We start from the raw sequence: 6,000 nt of genomic DNA on the forward strand, positions 1-6,000 counted from the left end.
ACAGAGGTTATGAGCTCAAGTCGTAGAGCCAGGTGTGGCAGATGGGAACTCAAGGCTCAGGCACAGAACCCACAAACTGACCCGGGGCAGGTAAGACACCCTCTAAACCTTAGTCTTCTCATCTGTAAACTGCAAATACTAATAGCGCATGCTTCCTGAGGTAGTTGTGCTGATTCACTGAATGACTCACGGCCCACACTTAGCAGAGCAGCTGCTATGTGGGTAAGTGGCCCTGAGTGTTAGCCATTTTTATCACCTGAGGAGAACTATAATGGAAGTGCGACAAGAAACCTGAAATTAATCACCTTCGCAAATGTTATTACAAGCACTAAATTCACCTGAATCATCTGTTCCAGATTATTGTGGTAAAAATGATCTACCCTGAAAGCAATACCATCAGTAATACAAAAATAGTAACAATAACAACCAACAGTGATATTTACTATGTGCCAGGCACTGCTCTAACCACTTTCCCAGACAAGAGCATCACACACAGTTGCGTAGCTGATGCCACACAAGAGCGCCCAGCAGGAGGTGAGTGGGGCTGAAGTCCAGTCCACTCTCAGTTTACCGTGCCATGTACCCTGGCATGGGGTGGTCCACCACAAAGGGGCACCCCGTGGGCTGGCAGCAGCTCTGTTTACATGCATTAACTGATGCATTAAATTTGGCAAATTTCTAACAAATGGGAGACAGAAGTAGAAAGTTACTTTTGAGAGTACCCAGGACCCAAGTTGAAGACCATCATATCAGTAATTGCATTAACAGAATAGATGAGTAAACCCCAAGTCACCAGCGAACAACACGTATTATTAAGCTGCACAGCCATGTGCCAAATGGGAACATGAAAATAAGGCAGGCCCTGGTGTTGGGTAGAAATAGACAATTCCCATCCACCTCCTCCCCACCTCCTGCTTCCCTCTTCCTACATCAACTCAAACACCTGTCTGTGTGATAATGAAACGAAGTATCATCCTTGACCCCCCGGATAACCAAATGTTACATTTTGCATCGTCTAAAAACAACAACAAAAATTATCTGTGTGGCAAGGTAATGTTTCACTAAGTGATAGGTTCCAAACACTCCACTGCAAACTCTAGCAAACAGTTACCATTTCTGTCCCTCCAGGAGGCACCTCCCCAACGGAGTTTCCTAAAAATGACTCCCAGGTATAAAGACATTCATTTCCTGCCACCTCAAGCATCTATAATCTCGGTCAGCTCAGGGGCTCTTGCCCAAACTAAAACCCCTCATCCTGGACATAGCTCTATACCTCTCATGGTGGCTTAGACCTAGCATCAGCCCGGGAAGGAGAGACAGGGGGACACCACACCCTTACAGGCTGGATGTATGAGGGTGAAAACAATACTCTTCCAGTTCCGGAGAAGCATCAGTTTATGCAGACAGGATCTGTTTTAACTTTTTTATATGCTCAGAATCCTAAAAATAATCCAAACATCTTTCACTTAATCAAAGAAAAGTCATAACAAAAATTATCTCTGACCTTTACACAAAAGTTATTCCTCTTACTCAGTTCCCTAAAGAGTCCAAATCTAGACCATGGAAGAAAAACAGTGAAAAACAGATTGCCGTGTTTTAAAATCCCACCATGTAAAAATCAGAATTGGATGCCTGATCATTTTCTGAACTCAGAGGCATTCTGCCAAGAGAAAAAAATCCCTTGGGATAAGAATTTGGGCCTACAATGCAATGCTCTGAACTCTTTTCTGACTGTTGTTAATTTTACTTTAAAGACTGATGGTGTTTAGTTTGCCACTATAATTAAATTTCACAGAAAACCTGGAATTTTCTCTTATTCATTTGTAAACAATATGGCAATATTTTCAGTAATAATGTGTGCTTACATATATTGTCAGTAATTTTTCCACCAAATAGCAAATTACATCTGACAAAAACACCAACACACCTTTGAGTTGTTCAAGAGTCCCAATGACTAACTTCATTAAAATTAGAATTTTGAAATAAGAGCTCTTTTAAAAAAACTCACAGAAGAAAAGTGCCTTTCAGTGACACATCTTGGAATGCAATGACACATATTTCTTAAAGCTGGAATTTAACGTGGCCCTCTTTTAAAAGAAAGAGAAAGAGAGAGAGAGGGAGGGAGGGAGGGAGGGACACCAGAAGCTTCTGCTACCAGAATAACATTCCTTGAGAAACAACTTGTATTATTGTTAGTGGTACAAATACCTATTTAGGAAATAAAGCAATTTTAAACACGTTAAAACATAAAAAATAAGCTTCACCAAAGACGTATATACCTAAAAACCTGAAGATACTATAACAAAATCATATATTTGCCTTATTAGTTTTTTAAAAAATCATATATTTGAATATAAGGATGTGCAAATTAAAAAGCCCATCCTTAAATCTCCTTTAAACCTCTGAAGTGATTCTAAAACGGTACCGAATCCATCATTTAAGATGGCTTTCATTTATTTTTAGGCCTTTGGTAATGCTTTTCACACAGGGTTGCCCTTTTGTAATAAAGTATTCCATGTCAAGGACCGAGGAAGTTTAATTCCTTTGCTACCTTAAAGGATGGCATAATGGCCATAAATGCCAGTCCAGGGTGATACACTATGCAGAGGAGGCCCCTAGTGGTGAAGCTGCTGCTCCAACTTGGCTTTATACATTTTCTAAGACTGCTTTATCATGAGGGCAAAATCAATAGGTAATAAAGTCTACCTGAGCTTTGCTTCTTTAATAACCTCTATTAGCCCTAATCTATACTAGGGCCATCATTTGGAATCCCAAGGTCCTTTCATCAGGAATTTATATATATATAAAGGATGGGACCTGAAGAATAATTTCATTACATTCTCCATTTAAATCAACGAATACTTATGAAGCCCTTACATGCTGCTAGGCACTGAGCTGGGCATGGAGGCGGGGTAAAGAGGAGAGATGAGCACCCTCATAGAGCCTCCTGTTATTTCTTTTCAACGTAATCATATTAGTTAAGGACAGAGATAGGGAAACTGGGAAGTACGATTCACCATCTTATGACCTTGTGATGGGTTCTTACCAACAGGAAAATCCTGAAGTATTGCCCACCCCCACCGTCAAAGGGTCAGCTCCTCACTTTCAGTATATACAGGGCAGCATCTGAGGTTCATCAACAAAATGAGGTTGAATGAATGAACGAGTGGAAAATAAAATGGCACAGGATTTTTAAATTAAAAAAAAAATGTTGAAACATTCCAGAGTTGAGGATTCCTGAAAATAAAGGAAGACAAAGGCAAGAGACAACATTTACGAAGTACTTAGCGTGCTCCAAGCACTAGGATAAGTTCCTAAATGTTATTTCATTCTGCCTAATACCTCCATAAGGTGAGGAATATTATTGGCATTTTACGAAATAGGAGACTATCTCTGGGAAAGGGTAAGTGACTTGCCCAAGGTTATACATTTGATAAACTGGAGAGGCTGCTTGGAGCCCAGGTACCTGGGATGGCAAAGCAAACGTTTGCTTCACTGTAAACTGGTGAATCCCAAAGTTTGAGATTTTCCTTTGAACCCCATTAATACAGCTTGCCAGCAGACATACGAGATTTGGAACACAAAGATGAACAGAATTAAAGCCTTTCAATACTGTATAATTTAGAGAACATATAGTATGGTAATTCAATGCAGAGGAATTATTAAATATTTAGGTATGGCCCATCTCTTGCTTTCCAGGAACTGACATTCTCTGGGAACACAGAGAATTAAGCACTATTACACGTGTTCGAGGCACTATTTATGACTAAGGCTTTGTTTTTTTTCCTATATGCTTCTATTTCCAAGTTTGAAAGACTTTTCTCCTTCCAATTAGCAACATGACAGCACTGCCCAGGGCTTATTAACGCTCACGGTGCAAGTAATACTACAAGAATTATGACTGCCTCGTATGAACAATGTTAACAAAATCCAAGAAATCCGGTAGAATTAAATTTAAATTTCTAGTAAAAAGATGTGAGAGCAGTTAATTATATCATCTAGACCTATCTAACGACATTTAAGTAAAAACTACTCCAAGGAGCCAGTCTCTCATTTATTCGTGTTTCCCAAGCCTCACTGTTCGGGCATGTACAGTGCTGTTAAAAAATCTCTTCCTCTCCCATCTCTCTTTCTCCGCACGTCGATGGAAAGATAACTTCAAAATCACTGACGGTAGTGCAGGTGCAGGAAGTGTCGCGGAAACAACAACTTCGCCTTCTCTTTGTACAGCTTTCCTCCTCCTCCCGGCGCTTCAAAACCCTCACCCCCAGACTATGCCCTCGAAAGAAAGGCTTCCCTCCACTGACAGCACAAAACTCTTGCTCGGAGGGCGCCCTGCGGACCGCGCTGAACCTCGGACACAATTCCCCCGGCCCCGCTCCAAAGCAGGCGAGCACGCTGCCCACCGGCCGCCCTCGGCACGCCCCCTCCACCCTCTCCAGCCCAGCAAAAATAATACACCAATGCCAGCAAAGTAGTCCCGCGGGCACGTGTGAGGCTACTTTTTCAGTACGTGTTGGAGAAAGCAATTAAACAGTCAAAGGCCACGAGAAAGGGTGGCAAAGCCGAAGTGACCGCCGGCGCGCAGCGGCCGCCGACCCTTCCTGGCGGCCAGTTTCTCGTCCTCGCGCGTCCACCTGAAGGCGCCGCGCCCTCCGCCGGGCCGAGCCGCCCTGGCCCCAGCCCCCGCCGCCGCGCCAAGCCCTCTCCCCCGCCGGCGCCCGCAGCCCCCCACCCCCACCCTCCGCACCCCCGCGGCCGGCGGACGGCGGGAGGCGGGGCGCGGCACAGTCTCCCCCGCGGCACCAGCCGCCCCGGGGTCGCGGGCTGGGCAGTGCGAGAAAGCCGCGCGGAGCTGCGCGGACCCGCGAGCCGCACCGACGCCCCCGCGCGGCGCGCCACACCCGGCGGCCCCAGCAGGGGACCCGACTCACCCTGAGGCGCCCTCCGGGCTGCCCGGCCGGCCCCCGCTGCTCCCGCCGCCGCCGAACTTTCCCTCCTGCGCGGCTGCCGCGGGCTCGGCTCCACCTCCCGCTCCGGCAGCCGCGGAGCCTCCAGGGACCCGGGGGGCGGGGAGCGGCGGCGGTGGCGGCGGCGGCGGCAGCGGCGGGCGGGCTGAACCTCCGCCAAGCCCCAGCGCCCCGCCGCGGGGTGGAAGCCCGCGGGCCGTGAGCCCGCGCTGCAGCCGCCCGGCGGGGGTCGCGCTTGGCTGCGCCCACCCGCTTCCCTCGCCGTCCCTCTGCAGTGCGACCCTCCGCCCCGTCGGAGAGGGGCGCCCTGGCGGGAGTCTGGCCCCTCTCTGCAGGGGGCACGCCGGACACCGGGGGTCCCCTGCAGGTGACTGGCACTGAGGTCTGGAGAAGTTGAGGGAAGGGACCCGGCCACTGAGGCGCGGCCGGTACCCCAGGGGAAGGGCGGTCAGGTGTCCTTCGACAAGTTTGTGGTCCTCCCTCTTTCTGGACAGAGTTGCCCACGCCCCTCCCTCTGTTTCCCTTGCCATCACTGGGCTGCCCTCCCCTCCCTGGGCCGGCTGACTTACCAAAACTTTGTAAAGTGGACTTCGGAGCATTAATACTGTAGTCGGTGTCTTTGCGGCCCCGGTCAGTTATAACATCTTCACTAGAGAACCTTTATTGACAGCGAAGGTCAGAAACCCTTTGGCTCTGAGACTCCACCACTGTGGAGAAGTGATTCTGATGGCCACTGAGAGGCCTGGGAGGGGAAGGGGGACAAGGATGGAAGTCAGCAAGTGGGCTATTGAGTAATGAAAGACCCTCACGCACACGCACACGCACACACCCTCTGGGGCCAGAGGTGCATTTTATTTGTAAGTGTTCCAGCACTTCTCTGGGGAGAGGGATTTTGGGGGCATTATGTTCCCCAATTCTCAGTACAATGGAGGAGACTCAGGAGGAATCAGCTGAAAGAGGTCATCTCTCCATTTACAGATGCAACTTGCAGAGTCCCCCTGGCTGAGCCATAGAAGAACCAGAGCTAGAA

General features: G+C 48.1%; 1 protein-coding gene across 6 annotated transcripts in view; it reads right to left on the bottom strand.

Annotated features, from left to right (window-relative positions):
* Positions 1-5,039, bottom strand: part of CSGALNACT1 (chondroitin sulfate N-acetylgalactosaminyltransferase 1) — a 337,597-nt gene extending 332,558 nt beyond the window's left edge. For 3 of the 6 annotated variants that reach the window (XM_027598297.1, XM_027598294.2, XM_035726078.1), the window contains exon 1: positions 4,935-5,039. The gene's annotated coding sequence lies outside the window, so the exon portion shown is untranslated. The remainder of the gene's footprint in view (positions 1-4,934) is intronic. The other 3 variants (XM_027598292.1, XM_027598296.1, XM_027598299.1) reach the window with 2 other exon arrangements.
* Between the last annotated feature and the right edge of the window lie 961 nt (positions 5,040-6,000).

Source organism: Zalophus californianus, chromosome 2 (assembly GCF_009762305.2).
Source record: "Zalophus californianus isolate mZalCal1 chromosome 2, mZalCal1.pri.v2, whole genome shotgun sequence".
NCBI classification, from domain to species: Eukaryota; Metazoa; Chordata; class Mammalia; order Carnivora; family Otariidae; genus Zalophus; species Zalophus californianus.